The following is a 21,488-nucleotide window of genomic DNA, read 5'->3' as shown; positions in this document are numbered from 1 at the left end:
TGCTGCACACAGTAACTTAACCACCTCATTGTTGAAGTGACTTCCCCTATCTGATTCTAAAGAGATCGGAAAACCGAAACATGGTATCAGTTCCCTAAGCAGCAATTTTGCTACTGTGAGGCTGTCATTCCTGCGTGTGGGGTACGCTTCAATCCAATGACTGAAGATACACACAATCACCAACACATACCTCAAACCTCCACACACAGGCACCTCAATGAAACCCAATTGCATTCTGCTAAATGGACCTCCAGCTCTTCCAATGTGGCTCAAATTCACCACTGTCCCTTTCCCCGCGTTCATCTGTTGGCAGATATCGCAACAATGGCAAATCACCTCTGCAGCTTGTCTAAACTTTGGGTTAAACCAATCTTGAACAACCTGATCATGGCATCCCTCCCAATGTGTGCTTGGCCATGATAAAACCTTGCAAACTGTGACAAAAGACTGTTCGGCAAGACCATTTTCCCTTCGTCTGAAACCCACAAATCATCTGGTCTTTGTATGCATCGCATCCCAACCCAAGAACGCTTTTCATCTTTGCTGGCACGGTCCTGCAACAATTTAAACTCTTCTAACGTGTCAATCACCCTCACTGCATAGCCTGTGCGTGTCTCATTTTCTTTTTCAGGTAACAATTCCCATTGATCCTTAAGCGATATACACTTCAATGCGCAAAACCTTGCAACTTGACCCGCATTTCCATTTCCCATTGAAACAAAGTCTTGTGACTTCAGGTGTGCCCTGCATTTCACCACGGCAATTTCATAAGGTAACTGAATCGCATGCAACAACTCCTTAATTCTCTCACCATTTTTCACTAGCGAACCGAAAGAGGTCAAATAACCCCTCTGTGACCATAGTTGGCCAAAATCATGAACAATTCCAAATCCGTATCGACTGTCAGTATAGATAGTGACTCTCATCTGAGCAGAGACATGGCAAGCCCTGGTAAGAGCTACCAGCTCAGCTACTTGAGTGGAATACACTCCTTGAAGCCAGGACGCTTCCAGGATACCAGAAATCGTGCATACAGCATATCTGGCTCTCAGCACTCCTACTGAGTCTCTCAAACATGAGCCGTCAACAAAGACAATCATGTTCTACATCTTCCAGATTTTCAACTTCTGTATTTTCACTTGGTAGCAAAGTTACCGGGTTCAACACTGTACATCTCTTTAACGTTACATTTGGTGACCCCAATATAATTGTTTCATATTTGGTCAATCTTGCATCAGTCATGTGCAGCGACTTTGTGCGTGTCAGGAGAATTTCAACTGAGTGAGGGACCATGACTATTAGAGGATATCCCATCACTATGCCTTCAAACTGTGTGAGGCTTTGTCCAACTGCTGCTACTGCCCACAGATAACCCGGTAAGGCTACTGCAACTGGGTCCAAAGTAGCTGAAAAATATGCTACTGGTCGGTTTACACCTCCATGGACCTGTGTCAAGACAGACAAAGAACATGCATTGCGTTCATGACAAAACAGAACAAAAGACTTCGTGTAATCAGGCATACCTAAATCTGGAGCCCTGCACATGCTCTCCCTTAACTCTGTAAATGCTCTCATTTCCTTCTCTCCCAAAACTATAGCATCCTGACCCTCTTTGACCGTCAGCCTCTGCAATGGCTTGGAAATAACGGAGAAATTCGGGATCCACTGGCGACAGTAACCCACCATTCCTAGGAACATCCTAACATCTCTCTGTGTTGTTGGGGGATTCATCTGTAATACTGCAGTTATTCTATCTCTGGATATCCTCCTTGACCCTTTCTCAATTTGATGACCCAAATACTTCACCTCTTTCTGACAATATTGCGATTTCTTTGGGGACACCTTGTGTCCATTCTTTCCCAAGTGATTCAGTAAGGCAATCGAATCATACTTGCTCTCGTCCCTTGTTTTGGATGCAATCAACAAATCATCAATGTACTGTACTAGAGTCGATTGGAAAGGCAGCTCCAATGACTCCAAGTTCTTCTTCAGTATCTGATTGAATATAGAAGGTCATTCCGAAAACACTTGAGGAATTCAACACCAACTGTAGACCTTGTCCAAGAATTCAAAACAGAAGAGAAATTGGCTGTCCTCATGAAGAGGCACAGAAAAGAACGCTTGGGACAGATCAATTACTGTGAACCATTCTGCATTACATGGAATCTGAAACATAATCACAGCCAGATTTGGCAGCACTGGGCAACATTTCACCACTATGTCATTGATCTTCCTCAAATCTTGGACAATCCGAACCTTCCCACAAGGCTTTCTCAGTCCCATTATTGGTAAGTTACATGGACTGCTCAACACCTCTTTCAAGACTCCATGTTTCACAAAATCTGCAATGATTTGCGCAACCTTTATAAGGACATCCTGTGCCATATGATACTGCGGTATCTGGGGGAACACAGCGTTTGGCTTCACACTGACTTTGACTGGCTCTACCTTTTATCAGCCCTGCTTCTTTCACTGTCAAATCCCACACCTTTTCTTGAACTGTTCCCTGTAAGTCTTCCGGGAGATCAGCCTTTGTGATTATCGGAAAGAAGTTAATCAGAGGATATCCCTCATCTGTGGCCTCAATTTCAGGCTCTGAAACCTGTTCCTCCCTTTCATCGTCACTGTTTGGCTGAACTTCAATTCCTTCACTGGAACAGGTGATTGAACACCTTGTCTTGCACAATAAGTCTCTTCCTAATAGGGATACAGGACTTGAATCGCAAACCACAAATCTGTGCAATCCTTGGAAAGTGCCAAGCTCAACCTGAACCGGATCTGTGATTGGGTTAGTCAGGAGCTGGTTTGCTACTCCTACTACCTTAACGGTCCATCGCGAAAGGGGAAGTTCCGGAACCTCTGCACTTCTGACTGTGGAGCGTGTAGCTCCTGTGTCAACCAAGAATAAAAACCTTGTGACCCATAACCTTCCCCTGAACATAGGGTCCTCTCTGATCTACCTCTAAGGATGCTGCAAGCCTGCACTCTTTTCCGTCTGAACTCTCACCCGACCATTCATCGCTTATTCCATTCTCACCACGCAATGGGTATTGCTGCACTGTGTTATTTTGACTCATTCTTTGACCTGTGACCTGTTGAGGAAGCATCACCTGTTGCTGTTCCATTGGGGCTATAGGCACTTGCATATGCTGTCTAGGTACCATGGGGACCTGCTGTCTCATTTGTTGTAACTGCATTGGCTGTATACGTGGCATCTACACCTGCTGCATGGATTGAAAACCTTGCATTTGATTCACATTATTCTGAAAATTTAGATTTGGACCCCTCGATCTTGGTCCTCTCACGTTTTGGAATGAACTGACTTCATTGCTTTGTTGAATAACACCATCCTGCACCATCATTGGGCACTCCCGCTTCCAGTGTCCAATGACCCTGCAGGCATGACAAGGTAAGAGCTTTTTCATTCCCTGTGCATCGTTTTGAACTACTACAGTGTTCAAGTCTGAACCGCTGTTCACAATACCTCCTCGACCTCTACCTCTCACCTGTGCCTGAAACATCCTGTTTCCCTGCGGCTGCTGTACCATCGGCTGTAGAAAACCTCCCTGTCCCTGTCTGTGCTGCCTTAATTTGCATCCCCATCGCTTTCTCCTTTAACTTTCTCTGCTTCAACTCAATCTCATCGCTACAGTACTTCGCATACTGCAACACCTCATCAATCGGCTTTGCTTGCCAGCAAATCAAATGATTCTTAATCATCTGGCCAATCTCACCCCTTCCACGAATCTGAACACAAGGTGGTTCATGTCCTTCGCCTCAATAACCTCTGTGCCGCTGTAATGTTTAAACGCCTTCAACAACCTCTCATAATAGGCATGTATCGACTCCTTAACTTACTGAGCCGTTCGATCAATCCTTTCCCAATCAATATTCTTAGGCGAAACTCTTGTTTTCAGAAACTCAATCACCTTATCATAATACTTCATCACATCAGGAGACGGCGCACCTGTGCTTCTGTCCCTGGCCGGTTCCTCAGTCGGCCAATCTACGCTCCTTTTGCACTCAATCCACAAATCAGCTGGAACTATGATTTCAAAGAGAGTATTCAGGTCTTCCCAAAGACACTTCACAAGCTTCACAAACCTGTCTGTCTGCTGATACCACTCTATTGGTTTCTCCCTCAGCCTGGGGAAATCATTCATAAATGACAGAATATCGCCTCTAGTCCACGGTACATGGACAAGAACCCCTCCGGCAGTCTCTCACATTGGTAACATCTTTACCGTGCTTGTATCCGGTAATGTTTTAGCTGACTGTCCTATACAATCACTCTTCCTCTTGTCTCTTTTCTTCACCCACCTGCCTTCCCACTTCTCTAAGGCTCCCCAAACTTGGGCACTTTGCAGTATCTCCTTGAGGTGCGCTTCCATTCCAGTAGACCTCATGTGTTCAAAATCCTTTGGCTCAAAATCTAATCTGTAACTTCTCTTCAAATGTTTGGTATTCTCTAAATCTATGCCGTACTTGTCTGCCAAATTTGCCAACCTCTGGTGCACCTTGCTCACTTCTCTAGTTATCTTTGGGCACAAGTACCTCAGTTCTGCTTCCGTGTATGACTCTAGCCTGTTCACACCCATGCTCCCTTCAAGGAGTTCATTGGCTTCCATACCCAACCTCACATGGTTCAGGTACTCTTCTCCTTCCGCTCTCCCTGCTGCTACAGGAGCAGTCTGTGGAGTATTAAGCTTGTCTAACCAGTCGGTCAGCTGTTGTGCTATTAAACCTTGCAATGAGATATTCCCAGACTGCACTAAAGGTGTCTGTGGTACATTCGCATTTGAGATCTGCGGTGTCAGCAATCTCGAACCTGCCTGTCTCATGGCATCTGGAGGAGCCCCAATCGGACTGAAATCTAACAAGGACCTAGGTCCTTCAAAAGTCGGTTCCACTGGAGTCGTCCCTTGGGAGCTTCCTACGAACCCTCCTCTTGTCGTATTTTGTGTCATTACCCCTTGATCGCATACACTAGGCTTTGCCTGCGCATACGATGGTACTGGTGGACCAACCATAATAGGCAAGGATATGGCATCTGGTGTCTGTCTGTTTCCCAAAACCTGTGGAAGACTAACTCCCATATTCTGGCTCATCACTGGTGTCATGTCTAACTGCGGTCCTGTGACCGAAGTATATCTCAGGAACATTTGTGGCTGTACCTGGGGCAGTAAAGGTGGAGTTGGTTCAGTCTGAATCAACTTTGGTCTTGAGTATACCGGCTCTGTCGGCACCATCAGATTAGTTGTAGTCTCTAAAATGGGTACATCAGGGTAAAGCCTCTGAACCTGTGGCGGTTGTAACAGAGGTTGCATAACCTGGGTGGTGGGCACGCCAAAACTACTCTGCATCGGGATTTGTGTCAGGACAGGAATAACCTGTGTCGGATTCATTGTTGCCTTCTCTTGTATTGAACCTATAGGACATGTACAGGTACTCGGGCCATTTTCGTCTGCCACATATGGTGGTGGACGATCATTTAGTAACTGATTAAAGAATTTGTCATCGTCTGAGTCTTCTGTCCCTATCGAAGACTTTCTAGGTTCTTTGTCTCTGGAAGGACTTTTGTCAGTCTTACGAGTATCTTTCCTCCCTTTGCCTTCACCCTCTTGGGCTATCGCTGGAAACAGCTTAACCCTGTCTAATGTCTCTCTTCTCCAAACTTTCTGTACACAATCACATCTAGCCTGCGCTAGTGTCTTTTCTGCTCTCCTCATTCTCCTCCCAAATTTCCGTTTCTGTTGCTGTCTAGCCATTAGCTCCCCGATTGCTAACGCCTCAAACTGTGCTGGTCTCGAAGGTGGCTTCAGATCATATAATACCATCCACAAATTTTCCCAAATCCCCAAATTTAACGTCCCATTTACAGGAAACGCTAGGCTCCCACTTTTCTCTGTCGCTTTGCACCATCGCTTTAGCCAAAGACATGGTGCTACACCCTTTTCCTCCATTACAATATAAGCCGGTGTACCCTCTGGCAGTCTAACCTCCCCTACACTCGCAGTAATATATACATCTCCCCTCAAAGCTCTCTTTAAAGCCTTGAAAAATGTCATCTTTACGTCTTTTATTTCGTTCACAATCAAATCAGGAAGTGACTTTAATTCCCAGAATTCTCTTCACCTACCTTCTCAACCAATTGCCTCTCATGGACGGCTGCCAATCCGTGCGCTACCCTGCTCACTAATCAACCTATCCCAGCGCGCACCAACCAAAATAAAACTCAAATTTTCCGGTTTACTACAGGAAAGGGTAACACAATCGCTTCAGAACTTTACAGAGATTTCACTAAGCCTCGGCTGCTACTCTCTCCTTCTCAGATCCCACACTTGCAAGTGAAATTTGACCCGCAAATTCTACTCTCGACTTGTCAATGGATTATTGTTCCAGTGCACTTTAGAACTCACCAAATCTCCACCGAAGTTTTCATTCACTCACTTTGACTCGAACTCGACTCGTCGACTTCACTATCAACCTATTAAACCGCACAAATTACAACATAAACCAAGTGTCTCATACACTTATCAATATACTCCGGAGTCTTAGAGCATGCAGGGTCCATACATCATGAACAACCACATGGACAATTTTTGAGCACCAAGCGCCACACTCGCATGAAGTTCGCCGACTTCCCTACTCTCATACTGCGGAGTACGCCCACTCCTACTAAAACATCATCATCTGGCCTAAAATCCTCACAAATATCACAATTCACCAGCGATATGCATAAGCTGTGCAAGCTCAAACATACTTCATTCACACTATCACTAGAACGCCAAGAACATACTCAAACTCCCTTCAGCAAGCTCTGAGATTCCGGGAAAGTCATTTGGGACTTAGGGACACATCATCCCTCCAATTTGAATCATTGAAAAAGAAAAAACCCACGGAACCCAATTTATTCGGTACACCTTGCCTGCCACCAAACCGCTTCACCTTTAACCTACGTACCAGGACCTCAAAGGACCAACCCCATCAATCTCTACCAAAACTGTTGATCTTTCGTACCGGGGCCCCAAAGGGCCAAACCATTTGCACTGCTACCAAAAACTGATAGCACTTCAGAGCCTTAATAAGTAAACTTACAAGGAGACGCGTTTAGGTCGACAAACCTTTGGACAGCGTTTGGGGACTTCCCATAATGAAATAGTTTCTTGGTATCATCAATAAACAAATCAATATCCAATCGATAATGACAACCACTAATTCAATAAACAATCAATAAGAATCAATAATTGAACACACCATGACCTTTCAGTCATGAATAACCACAACACTTTAATTTAAGTGTTAGGATATTTATTTCCCTATTAGTAACAATCTAATATTATGTCTGTTACCTTCAATATCAATAGACCACATCAGAAGTACTCCTAATTAGCAATCAGAGCACAAATTAATCAATGCATCGACTATATTCATTCAATGTTTAGGCACATCATTAATATGAATCAACTTAGCAGAGTCTCATTAGTACATGAATCAACAAAGCAAGAACTCAGTCATTTGTCTATTTGCATAAGATGAACACCTTAACTAACCTCGAATTAGCATTAGCTTGTTGGGCTTCAAGCAAAATATTTTAGTGAACACAAATTTCGAAAACATCTATACTAAGGCCTCTATCAAAATAGCAGGTGGTACCTCGAAAGAAAAGGCAAATAGCCAATCACAATTTGTATCAGATAGTTACCAATCCAACAGATCAGCAAGCAGTCTTCGTCCTCAGGACATCAGTTCAACAGCATCAGCAAAGTTAGAACGGGGCAAAGTCTCCAGATAGCACAGCTACGAACATATTACTTCCCTCAGATAGAGGAGAAGATAATATCAAGGAAAAGGTGGGCAGAGGATGATTTGGGTGATAGGACAACTAAAGACTAGAGTATGGGTTTGGACTGTCCGGAAGAAGAAGTGGTAATGCAGTGCTCGAAAGAATGGCAAAAATTGATGGTTTCTTTCTGGGTCATGCGGTTAAGTCAAAACTGTCTAACTATTCCCTAATTCCTCATTGGATAATATTTGGTGCATCACTATCTCTGTCCAATATTTTGGTAAGCACCTTGCTAGAATTTTCCACAGTTCCCATGTCATGGATTGGTCCATGTTATTGACGTCTTCAACGGTTGGAATGTCAGGTTGAAAATGTTACACTTTGCGCTCCAGGAGAGTTAACCTTGCACCTGTTACGAATTACACTGTTGCATCTAGCAAGAACATTGCCTTGAGCAAGCCAGTTCTCATGAGAAAGAATTTACTACGGCTAAACACACATATAGCTCTTGGAAAAGTACAACATAGTGTCCTTCAGAAAAAACAGCACACTATGCGTTAGAAAATGCAATTCAATATGAGGCCAGGCAGCTAGGTCCAAGCCCTCGCTAAGTTAAAACCCTTTTGTTTAATGAAGCAAACTCTTAACACATAACCCTAATTATGATATACTAATACAAATTCAAAACAATTATTTCATAATAATTCAGAATTATTAAGCCTTTTCATTAGTCTTCGTATACATTGGTAGCCACTCACCGTGGCCACAATTCAAACGTGTGCATTATTTTCTATGTTAACACATTTTCTGTGCTGCTTCATCACACAATATATTGCAAGTTTTAGTATTAATATTGCTTTTAAAGACACACTCCAACACACACTCATAATAAATGTCTCTTTGGATAAAAAGGTGGGTACAAATGCTTTCCATCTGATGTGATGAAGTGCCTGTTGGATTTCATCAGAGATTTTTACACATACACAGAAAAGAATGCACACACACCTTCCCTCACTGTTTTGAACGTCTTCAAAAATGTTGATTATTTTACAAAATATTGTGTTTTCTTTTACTTAATACCAGTGCTTTAAATGGGTCGATTCTGACCGGTGCTGAGTATCGGCACTTTTTTACTTTGCGAGGGAGAGTACCTGCACTTCTCACGAAAAACAGAATACCTTTGATTGGAGAGTGCTGGCACTTCCCAAAAAGAAGCAGGTACTCTGGTACAGAGTACCTACACTTCTATTTTTCCATTTCAAGCACTGCTTAGTACCCTTACTAATCGGCATCCCTCTCCCTTTGCACTGCCGGTTAAACCCCTCTCATGTGTCCTCCTTGTAAAATGTAGTTTAACTGTGTATGCCCGCGTGATTATTGGAAAATCTGAATCCCCCCCATCCCTCCCACCCCCAATCTTACTGATCAAGCTACGCCCCTGTGTACCTCCCCTGCTTGCAGGGCCAGCTTTAGGGCGATGCGACCGCACTGGGTACTGGGCACTGACTACAGATGGGGATGACGTGTTTGCAAATCAATTATGGTTTTAAAAACATCTGCTGCCTCGTTTCTTGCCTCAAGACATTTTCAGGCAACAATAAAAAGGTCAAGATAACTCTGGTGATGAGTCTTCTGCCTGGAGAGAGATAGGAGTCTTGTTTAGTGGTAGTTGTGACTCATGTAAGGTAGCGCTGAGGGTTAATATGCCAGCTGCAGGGAACATTTACCAGGCAGATCACAAGGTGCATATAATGTAAATAGGTCAGTGGGTTACTGCTTTTGTAAGAGAAATCTTTTTGTTACTTGCAGTTTATAAGTTAAAATCCTAATATTGAACAGAGAGCTGTTAACTGTCATCAAAGAGCTGCACGCAAACTGGAAGGCGTAGATAAGAGCATTATGATCGGTTCATTTGGGTAGAAATCAATTCTTATTATTAAAGAGAACCCCCAACCGTGGAACTATGTTGTAAATTCTGAGTTTGTGGTTCTCCAGACCAAGCACCCCTAAACTATACTGCCTAACAGTATGGATGACAAGTGACTCCTACACCTTGTGGTTCTAATTGTTTTATGCAATATTAACTATACACCGATTTACACATGTATCATTGTTTCTGTGTAATGTGCATATGATGTCAAGTGCACTGACACCTTACACTGGTAAGAATGGTGCTATAAATGAAATTAAATGCATTTGAGGAAGAGTGGTTCTGGAGACTGTTAAAGGATGGTAGTAAGGGAGTCCGTGGGGGAGGTGGTTACTGGGGGGCGCCAACAAACATTGCCGCACAGGGCACTACCAGTGCTTTAGCCGGCCCTGCCTGTTTGCATACATTTTATGGTTTGTTACATGATCAAAGCAGTATCCATCGGCCACACTGGAGCTAGCAGAGAAAGAGGGACTAAGAGGCACTCTTCCCCAAACACACTGACGGGTGCTTTGTGATTTTAATCGTCACATATAGTGCCAAACCGTTGATAAGCAATTGGTTGTTTTTAATCAGAGCAAACCAAGGTAAAATAGAAAATACATGTGAGCTCGGCAGGTAAAAAATTCTAAATACTGTGAGGGGACAGCATCACGTTGTTTAGCAGCCGAAACTGATAATTCTGGGAGCAAATACTGTAGATAGCAGTGGTCAGAGTGTTATCTAAGTGCCGACCAAGAGAGTGTGCTAAATGGAGGATGGGGAGTGAGCTAAACGAGATAGCGAAGTGCAGGCGAATAGTGTAGGTTAAGGGAATGTGCTAAGTGCAGGCTACAGGAGTAGATTAAGGGAGCGTGCTAAGTGGAGGCGAAGGCAGTAAATTATGGGAGCGTGCTTAGTGCAGGCGAAGGGAGTAGGTTAAGGGATCGTGCTAAGTGCAGGCCAAGGGAGTAGATTAGGGAAGCATGCTAAGTGCAGGCGGAGGCAGTAAATTAAGGGAGCGTGCTAAGTGCAAGCCAAAGGAGTAGGTTAAGGGAATGTGCTAGGTGCAGGCGAAGGGAGTAGGTTAAGGGAGCGTGCTCAGTGCAGGCGAAGGTAGTAGGTGAAGGGAGCGTGCTTAGTGCAGGCGAAGGGAGTAGGTTAAGGGAGCGTGCTTAGTGCAGGCGAATGGAGTAGGTTAAGGGAGCATGCTAAGTGCAGGCGAAGGGAGTATATTAAGGGAGTGTGCTAAGTGCAGGCGAAAGAAGTAGGTTAGGGAAATGTGCTAATTGCTGGCGAAGGGAGTAGGTTAAGGGAGCATGCTTAGTCCAGGCAAAGGGAGTAAGTTAAGGGGACGTGTTAAGGGAGTAGGTTAAAAGAGTGAGCTAAATACAGGAGAGTGGTATCATTCCAGAGCTTACATGACCTTGAGTGCCAAATACCGTTTATCATAGTCGGATAACATGAATAATATGTACTGTGTTGTCGAGGTACATTAACCTGTCCTCCTCATATAAAAACATTTGTCTCGAACTTATTAAATATTGGCAAGGGCATTTTAATTCGGAGTGCGCGATACCCAAATTATTATGCTTATCGTGATTATAGGCCTCCTACGGCATCTTTTACAAATTGTCTACTGTGCGCTGATGCTTCCTGCGAAAAGACCATCATCCTTGCTTTGCTTGCATGAACCTTATTGGTCACTTGCACGTATATTGGCGTACACTTTGATCTACAAAGCCTAAACCTTCTTCTGAGACCCTCCGTCGCATTCTTGGTCGGCTGGTTGTAGTGTACGTAAATGTGCATAGAATTTAGGCCCACGTTTATACTTTTTTAGCGCGGCATTTGGGTCATTTTTTGACGCAAAAGCGACACAAATTTACAAAATATAATTGTATTTTGTAAGTTTGCGCCAAAAAATGACGCAAATGCGGCGCTAAAAAAAGTATAAATATGGGCCTTAATGTTCACAACCAGCACAATCGGTAGCATAGAGAACTAAATGGGAGGACAATAACGTTCCATATTACGAATAGTTACTGAATCCTGGCTGTATTCTGCAACCTTTGCTAGAGCAAAGCTCGTTTGTGGAAAAATGCGGGGCTGCTGAAAACGAACATGCTCTCTGATACGTTCCTCATGGCGTCTCATGTTCGATATTCAAAAAAATGCCTGCACTGGAATTCGATCATCCATTCTAGCTTTCAGCTGGTGTGAGAACTATAAAACATAATTTGACAACACAGTACACAGGATTCTGATTTCCTAACACTGGGTGACAAATCACAATGCAGCTGGTTTATTCCAAGGAACGGAAAAGTGACACGAGAGTCCTGGAGAATCTCTGGTATGCCCGCAGCTGGGAAAAGTATCCATGTCTTCCTCTCCTGTAGGTTTGGTCCTAATGAAAGTATTTTCCCAGCCGAGAACTTCGGACCAAGGAAGGGGCACTCCAGAGAAGCAGGGTTCGTGGCTAAAAAGGCAAAATTGGGTGTACGTCGTAACAAATAGCCCTGTTGTCTCCTGTGGTACTTTTCAGTGATTTTGCATCTCCTGCTGAATATGGCTGTTGTCTCGAGCACACAGTTACACTGTGTGACTCTTCCCAAAGGGTACAAGGTCGACCACTACAGGTATGTAGCAGTGCTGCCATGATGACAGAGCTGCTGCTACAACTGCTTGCTGAACATACCTGCCAACTCACACGGTGCTACTCTGTGACACACAATATCGGCTTCCTGCACAAGGTTACCCCATCTGAAGCGGATATCACACACTGGTGGAGAAGAGGGGTTGAAACCACTGTAAAAAGTGGATTTCCAATTCATTTTCGGAGGCTTTGAACTGCCAACATTGAGGGGTGTGAAAACACACCAGGCCTTTAACACGAGCCTTAGCAAGTTTTTTTTTTGTTGAAGAGGGTTTAGGGGTGAGGCAGGGGCAAAAGTGCCTCTTAGCTGCTTCTCGGCATAAGGCCGTGCCCTTCAAAGGCCACGCCCCCTCACACAGTGAAATTGTTGTTTTATTTGGCAGTTCTGTTAACACTAGGAAGCAACCTCATTGCTGACCTGCGTGTTAAGGAGAGGAGGGGCAGGTACTCTGTAGCGATAAATGTTTTAGTCAAAAACACAAAACTGGCAATACATGATGTATGTAGTGCAGCATGGCTTTTGTACCATGAAATGCTCACCACTTACTTGGCCCCCTAGTTCCATCAGGGCGCTTGTTTGCAGCTGTCATTTGCAAGTGTTGAGCATGACTACAAACTTTAGAGGCTTTAGTCTTCTTCTGATCCAACTTCAAAGGTTCTGGTGTATATTGCAGTAGTTCCTATGGAGGCTTCTACAAATAGATGTGGTGGGTATTGCCGACCTGTGAGTAAGGATGGCATGTGGCTAATCCAGCTATGTCCTGACCTAAACCATATGAATATGGTCACTGCGCCTATGTGGTCTTGGTTAGTCTCAACAGTGAGTGCTCTGAAGAGAGAGAGATGGGCCAAATGACCTTACTTCTAACATGATTCCACGTTTAGTGAGTTATGGGGTTTTGGTTGCACAGATGCAATGTATCATCTAGTGCATGTGTTGGTGCATATGTAGTGGATCTACATGTTGTGGATGCTTCCCTTGGGTGGCTATCCCCACCAAAGCTCTGTGTCCTGTGGGCCTTCCTGCACTTTGTGAATATGTGAATATATGTCTGTGTGACTCTTCCTGTTGTTCTCTACCTTCTAGACATGTGTATGTTGTTGGTGAGTGTGTGAAGTGGGCCTAGTCTCATGCAGGATGTTCAAAGGCCCCAAACAACCACTGCATTTGTGTGAAAGTCCTTCATCTGCTCAAACTTTTGGTAAAAAACTTCTGTGCAGTTTTAAAAAATTATTTTATGCTGTATACTTTCTTGGTATGTAGTGTTTGTTATTACAGTTAATTTGTGAGACTGTTTTCATTATTTATATTTAAAAAAGAATTTTATATTTTTGAACATCATGTTAATTAGTTTTCATAATTATTTTAAAGTACATAGTCTCCTATGCCGACGATACCCAACTGTTCCTCTCCCTGTCCGAGGACTCTGCAAAGGCCAAGATAAATTTCCACAACGGGATGAGAGCAGTCGCAGCCTGGATGGAAGCCAGCTGCCTCAAACTCAAATTGGACAAGACAGAGATCATCGTAATCAGCCTCACCTCTTCCGCCTGGAACAGTTCCTTGTGGCCCACCCTCTGGGAAATGTCACCGCCCTCACGGACTATGTACGCAACATGGGCATCATCCTTGACTCCTCTCTATCTATGAACCGCCAAGTCATCGTCATCTCTTTGTCATGCTTCCACACCCTCCGATTCCTGCAGAAGATTTTCAAGTGGATTCCCTCTGACACGAGGAAGACAGTCACCCATGCACTCGTCACTACTAACTGGACTACGGCAACACACACTATGCCGTTATTACTAAGAAACTTCAATCAAGACTACAAAGAATCCAGAATGCAGCAGCCAGACTCATCCTGGACATCCCCTAACACAGCCACATCTCCTCCCACATTAGAGACCTACAGTGACTCCCAGTCAACAAGTGCATCACATACAAACCCCTGATACACACCTAAAAGGCACTGCACACCATAGGACTGCAATACCTCAACCACCATCTTGCCTTCTACGTATCCAACAGATATCTTCGTCCTTCCCAGCTCGCCCTTGCAGCCGTCCCCAAGATCCACAAAAGCACAAAGGAGGAAGATCCTTCTCCTACCTAGCAGCCCAGACTTGGAACACACTGCCTCTCAAGCTCAGGCAGACTGCATCACTGAAGTACTTCAAGAAGGACCTCAAGACCTGGCTCTTCAATTGAGCAGCACACCCATAAACAGCGCCTTGAGACCCTATGGGTGATTAGCCTCACTGTATAAATCTCTGATTGAATGATTGATTGATATGTTGATATGTTACACATGTTTAATATAATTTGCACACAGTTATACATTTTAAATGTAATATATATTTTAACCTTAACATAATGTATATTAGTTAAAATTCAATATACCTACTTATTTTTAATGATATTGTGATTATTTTTGTTAGTGATATTTTTGAATTTACATTCAAGTTATATAAAGATGATATTTGTGTCTGCTATATTTTTTGGTGATATTTTTGTTGACAGTACTTTTGTCTGTAATATCTCATCAGGCAACTCTAAAGAAATACAAATATCTTTTGTACGATTCTAGGACTTTTCTAAAAGTTTGGGTCCCTACATGAATCAACAGTTGCATATCTTAGCTTCGAAACATAGCAATTTCGTTCTTAAAACAATTAGAATACACTAAAATTGTACACCGGTAAGGAAATCAAGTTCATTTAGACCTACCTGTGTCAGAGATCTGCTGCAAAATAGATTAGATGTAACAGGGAAATAGAAGAAAAAGCTCAGATGACAGCTCTCCTCTGTAGAAGAAGGTATTTTTCAGGCACAATGAACCCACACTTGTGTGCACAGTGCCAAAGAATCTTCTTTGTAAATTGTTCAGCACAGCATCTCCTAGTCTCAAACAGGGATACGTAACATCAGAAGAAATAACAATTTGATTACTTAAAAGATATAGCATATTGAATACATTCATACTGGCAAGAAAACCCAAATTCTGGGAACCAGCCATGTGGCAGCTACCACTCCTAATAAATTGGAGAACACAGTGGTGGTGTTGAAATTACCACATCCATTCTATGTGGTAGGATCTTAAGTTGCTTCAGCGGCTTGTGGAACAATAGTACATTTTAATGTATGTCTTCTATCCCTTCAGCTTTTTTAGTAGGGCCATATAAGCAAACGGAGAAGGTAATTTCTGAAAACTCTGTGAGCTACTGCTGAGGGCAATTGCTGATAATATATTGTTAACCAAACTCAGTTCTTTTAACCGAATAAGAATTTTGAAGGAAGGGGAAAGGACAAAACGAGGGAATGGAATTGTTCATGTGCACTCCAGTATATCATTGCCAGTGTATGTCAACATATGTCCCATTTTAAATCTTATGTTGAGCACACATCGGAGCTAATCTCTTGTCTGACCTATGGAAAGGACTCCCTCCCTTCTGGAATTGTTCACCGACCAAGTCTGAAAAGAAAAATAGCTGCAGACTTGAAGACATTTGTGAAATATCATATCCTCTCTCTTTTGCACTTGCCTAGCAAATCTCATGGAAAGGATGGTGAAGAGAAACAGGAGCGGCCAGCAGGGAGCGGAAGAGGTGGTGCGGCACGTGGGGGCTGGGGGAGGTAAATAAAATGTTAAAAAATTACAGTTACCTCCCTGGCCGCGCTGCACTGCTCCATCCGCTTTTTTTCTGCTGGCTGCAGGCACAGGCTCCCAGCCTACCCTGCGGCCAATCCTGATGCTGCTCAAAGCAGCATCTGGATTGGGTGGGAGTGCCAAGGCCGGGCACTCCCAGGCAGACTGGGAGCCCGTGCAGGCTCTCTTCAGCCTGGCAACTGTGTTGCTGGCTGGAGAGAGCCTACGGCGCATGTGTATTTGGCCGGCCCGAGACGGCCAGCCAAATATACATGTGCAGTGAGGGGGAGTGCTGTGCACTCTCTCTCTCTGCTTGTCAGCCCCGTGGTCCCTCCCCATTAAAAGAAAACGATGATAGACAAAGTTTATTATTGTTTTCTTTTAAAGGTTTTGCAGCTACCGCTGCTGGCGGACATGCAACGCTTCTCCGCCCCAAGGGAGGAGTGGCCCCTGAAGAGACAACCACAACGTAATGTGGAACTAACCCATGTTCTTCACAACGATCAGGCAGGATTATGAGGAGCAGTGAATTCACTTAGTCTACATGAAGGAACTGTTCATCCTCCCCATGCCCTATAACACAGCTGAACAATGCAATATTGTTAAAAAGACTGGAACAATCTACATCAGACACCTCAAGAAACGCGGTAATAAATGCGTAAATCTTCGTCTGCGCATTCAAATCGGCCCTGAAAGCACGCAATTTGCTTCCAGAGAAACTAAAATCAAAAGTAGTGTTCCCAGTATCATTCTCAAAATCTAATAGAGTAAAAGTCCAGAATGCATGAAGAATCTATTCTATCCCATGCTTAAAGAGAAATATTTGTTCAGCGTCAACCCATCTAAGTACTAAACAATCTTTCAAGAGGCTGAAATCCAAAGCAGGTCCCCGACAATACGATGACCCAGACGTTTGAACACTAGTAGAGATACTATGATATTTGAACCCAACGTATGTGGTTCAGCAAATTCCTTAAAGGTATTGTGGTGACATAGTGGGAGAACTTTTGTTACAAATTAATACTGGGCAGACCATCATATCATGTAAACCCACTTGGCAATCTCTGTATTTCAGAAACAAACCCCCAATGCTGGGTTTGTTTCTAAAACAAATACCAAAGATGTCTGGCTGAACAAGGAATCTATGCTTGGGTGTCGAGAATTAGAGGAGAAGAAACATCAGAAGGGCTATTATTTTGCATGGTAGGTTCTGTAGCAGTGAGTATTAATGGTTTTCTGAAATCACTCCTGGTTGGCTGTTAAGTGAGTTTAATTGAAGAGTGGGCACCAGGCACCACTGGTAAAGCAGCAGATGTGTTGTTCTAGGGTTTTGTATTCTTGGTACTCTTGGTTTTAATCCAGGCTTTGTTTTTTATGTGGTTCTAGGTGGCTGGAAATTATATTTTATTTGAGTAATATCTTTCACCAGTGTGGATGGTTTTAAAGGAGGCGCAATATATATATTCAGATAGGTTGCCTCCTAGAGAAGCCAGAGAGGTTTCAAGGGGGCAATGTAGTCAAAATCTCCACCACCTGAATTCTTTCCATGATGAATGTCGTGCTAAAAGGCCTTACAACTATCAACACCTGATGTCACTGAGGTTACACAGTTGTTTAGAGATAAGAGCTGGGAAGAGGACTATATACTTGCAGCTGAACTAGACCTAAAAGAGTGCAGCGTAAGGAACTGTGGTTGCATATGGTTAAAGTTCCTACCAGGAATTGTTTGTGATGCCTTCAGTCTCAGCCTGTACAATTATGTTGGGAAGTTCCTAGATGAGAGAAGTTATTTTTTTCTGTCTGTATCAGAAGAGGGGAATCATATTAGTGAAAAAGATTGAAAGCATTAGATGGAACAGTTTAAGAGTGAGGGGCTCCATCCTTTTTTAGGTTTCGTCTGCACAGTGCTCGCGCGCTGTTCTTGAAAAGTCTTTTGTGTTTAAAAAAATATATTAAGAGGGGCTTAGAGCCCATCCTCATACTTACCATTTGTAGGCTTTTCGGTCACTCACATTTTTTGGCTTCTCATTGGACAACAGCCTCAGGGTCATGTCATCAAGGTTCACCTCCGTTTTCTTTTGCTTGAAGCCTGGACCGAGTACAGTTTCCAGTTGGCAGCCAATGGTTGGCGGCCAGTGTCCTTCCACTGTCTGCACACTTCTGAGGTACTTTTTTGTTACTTTTGTCTCTGCACTTCATGCAAGTGCATGTGTTTGCACAGCTTTGCTGTGGTACCAGATGGCTGATGCTCTCCCTCTCCACTTGCCACTCTGGCTTACGTCGCTCTTTTCACAGGATCTAACACTTCTATTGCTTTTTGCTGTACTTTTTCTTCCATCGCTCAAAATTATTCACGGTGTCTGTGCGGTTGTTGAACCTAGGAACTTTCTTACTGCCCCTCCATACCCTGAGTGTGACATCATCAAAGGATTCTGCGAATGCTGACTTATGCACCATAGGCTTCCTTCATTGTGGGATAGACCTGTAAAGTGGCTAATGAAAATACCAGCTCTGCATGCTGGGACACATGCTGATGATGAAAAAAAAATTATTGGGATTTAATTAAATTGGTGTTCAAAAGACGTGGTTAGAGATTAATGGCTGTGCCATATAATGGGAGGCTATATATTGAGGCGGGAGATTAATTGTAAAATATAACCTTTAATTGTCTAAATAGGTAGACGGTGTCTAGAACTGAGTTGTCTCAATGCTGATATCAGGCAGAAAGCTTACAGCCCAGCGTCCCTTCTACTCCTGTTTGCTAACCAAACATCAAGTTCTCTGGTGCAGATACATCCATTCTGCCCATCGCCACTGCCCCAGGGGCGAAACTGAGTCACAAGAGATGTCATTTTAATAACAGGCAGATAGAGAAGTCTTTGTAGTGATCATAGTGGTAGGGACGATAGGGCAGGGCCCTGGGCTAATGTTATTTTACTGACTCTGACATGACCGGCTGCATGACGAATATGCACCCCATGCTGTAGACGATGATAAAATCTGGTTCCTTTTTGCAACGAGAGAGAAAGACACTTGCTCAACCTGGCACACTCTAATGATGGCATTCAAATTAGTAAAGCATCATTAGTATTGAGGAAATGAACAGTACACTGTTATGTACACCTTCTTCACTTAATTTCACAGCTGTGTAAAATAGTATGGGAGCAGTTCTGACAGCCTCTAGTCATCACTGCTGGACATTTGGCAGGATGATGAGTATTTTTTGTCAGCAGTTTTATATAGCGCCAACTCGACCCAAAGGTATTGCAGCACTTTAAATGAGCTCCAGTTACTTTACACATTCATTTTTGGTGGGCACAGGGAGATTAAGGCCCTCATTCTGACTTTGGCAGGCGGCGGTCGCCGCCCGCCAAAATCAGGCCGCCGAAAGACCGCTTTGCGGTCAAAAGACCGCGGCGGCCATTCTGGCATTCCCGCTGGGCCGGCGGGTGCCCGCCAAAGGAGCACCCGCCGGCCCAGCGGGAAAGGCCCTGCAACAATGAAGCCGGCTCCGAATGGAGCCGGCGGAGTTGCAGGGGTGCGACGGGTGCAGTTGCACCCGTCGCGATTTTTACTGTCTGCAATGCAGACAGTGAAAATCTTTATGGGGCCCTATTAGGGGGCCCCACGACACCCGTTCCCGCCATCCTGTTCCTGGCGGTAAAAACCACCAGAAACAGGGTGGCGGGAAGGGGGTCGGAATCTCCAGCGCCGCCATGGAGATTCAGCCCATGCAGGGGAAATCCGGCGGGAAACCGCCGGATTCCCTTTTCTGACCGCGGCTTTACAGCCGCGGTCAGAATGGGCTGGGAAGCACCGCCAGCCTGTTGGCGGTGCTTCCGTGGTCCCCGGCCCTGGCGGTCTTGGACCGCCAGGGTCGGAATGACCCCCTAAGTGATTTGCCCAGAATCAGAGAATGTTGAGCTGACACCGAGACTCAAACCTGGTTACCCAACTTCAAAGCCATCAGCTCTGCCCATTATGCCACATCTCTCTAAAACTCTGCAGGGGGCCTCAGAAGGCCAGGTAGACCACACAATATAGTAGATTATGTTTCTTTCCAAATTACGCCCTTAGAATTTTGTTAATGTGTGTTTTTTTTGGTTAATGTTTTAACAGATATCTGCAAAATATATACTATGCAGCATGATGAAAAGGTGTGATGACACAGGGGCATCATTTTGTAGTGACATACGCTTTACTCTGCATGCTGCCTGAAAACTGACACAGTGGCATTTTAGGTTTCACCTGCACGGGGCTTGCACTTGTAGTTTGAAAATGTAATAAATACTATTGTCAAAGTCAGTAGGTTTCACCGATGTGAAATCTTTTGGCTTTGTCAATGTTTTTTACATGTCACGCAACAGTTGAGCTGCTATGCGAAGTGGCTTAGGGGCATATTTATACTCCGTTTGCGCCGAATTTGCGTCGTTTTTTTCGACGCAAATTCGACGCAAAACTAACTCCATATTTATACTTTGGGGTTAGACGCGTCTAGCGCCAAAGTTCATGGAGTTAGCGTCATTTTTTTGCGTGAACACCTTCCTTGCGTTAATGATATGCAAGGTAGGCGTTCCCGTCTTAAAAAATGACTCAGATGCATATGCGTCGTATTTATACTCCCGGGCAAAAATGACGCCCGGGAGTGGGCGGGTCTAAAAAACCCGCATTAGCGCCGGATTTTAGCGCCTGGGTCAGGGCAGCCGTTAAGGGACCTGTGGGCTCAGAATGAGCCCAGAGGTGCCCTCCCCTGCCCCCAGGGACACCCCCTGCCACCCTTGCCCACCCCAGGAGGACACCCAAGGATGGAGGGACCCACCCCAGGGACATTAAGGTAAGTCCAGGTAAGTATTTTTTTTAAAAAAAAATTGTGGCATAGGGGGGCCTGATTTGTGCCCCCCTACATGCCACTATGCCCAATGACCATGCCCAGGGGACAGAAGTCCCCTGGGCATGGCCATTGGGCAAGGGGGCATGATTCCTGTCTTTGCTAAGACAGGAGTCATTTCAATGGGGGATGGGCGTCGTAAAAAAATGGCGCAAATCGGGTTGTGGCGATTTTTTTGCCTCAGCCTGACTTGCACCATTTGTGGACGCCCATACGCCATTTTCCCCCTACGCCGGCGCTGCCTGGTGTACGTCGTTTTTTTTAACGCACACCAGACAGCGCCGGCGGCTAACGCCGGCTAACGTCATTGAATAAATACGGCGCCCGCATGGCGCTTCAGAATGGCGTTAGCCGGCGCTAATTATTTTGGCGCAAAACTGCGTTAGCGCAGTTTTGCGTCAAAAAGTATAAATATGGCCCTTAAAGTTTAAAAGAAGCGCTAATGCGGTTAAAGCTGGCCGCATCATAGCGCTTCTTTTATTTTTCCTTTTTCCTTTAAGTTGTGTTGCATAGCCGTTCAGCTGCTTTGCAACATGAAAAAAGACATTGTCAAAGCTAATAGATTTTGCATAAGGGAAACATATTGGTTTTGCCAATGCTTG

The sequence above is a fragment of the Pleurodeles waltl genome, chromosome 7 (assembly GCF_031143425.1).
Source record: "Pleurodeles waltl isolate 20211129_DDA chromosome 7, aPleWal1.hap1.20221129, whole genome shotgun sequence".
Classification (NCBI taxonomy): Eukaryota; Metazoa; Chordata; class Amphibia; order Caudata; family Salamandridae; genus Pleurodeles; species Pleurodeles waltl.
The sequence above is the reverse complement of the archived record's forward strand: the minus strand, read 5'-3'. Positions refer to the sequence as shown.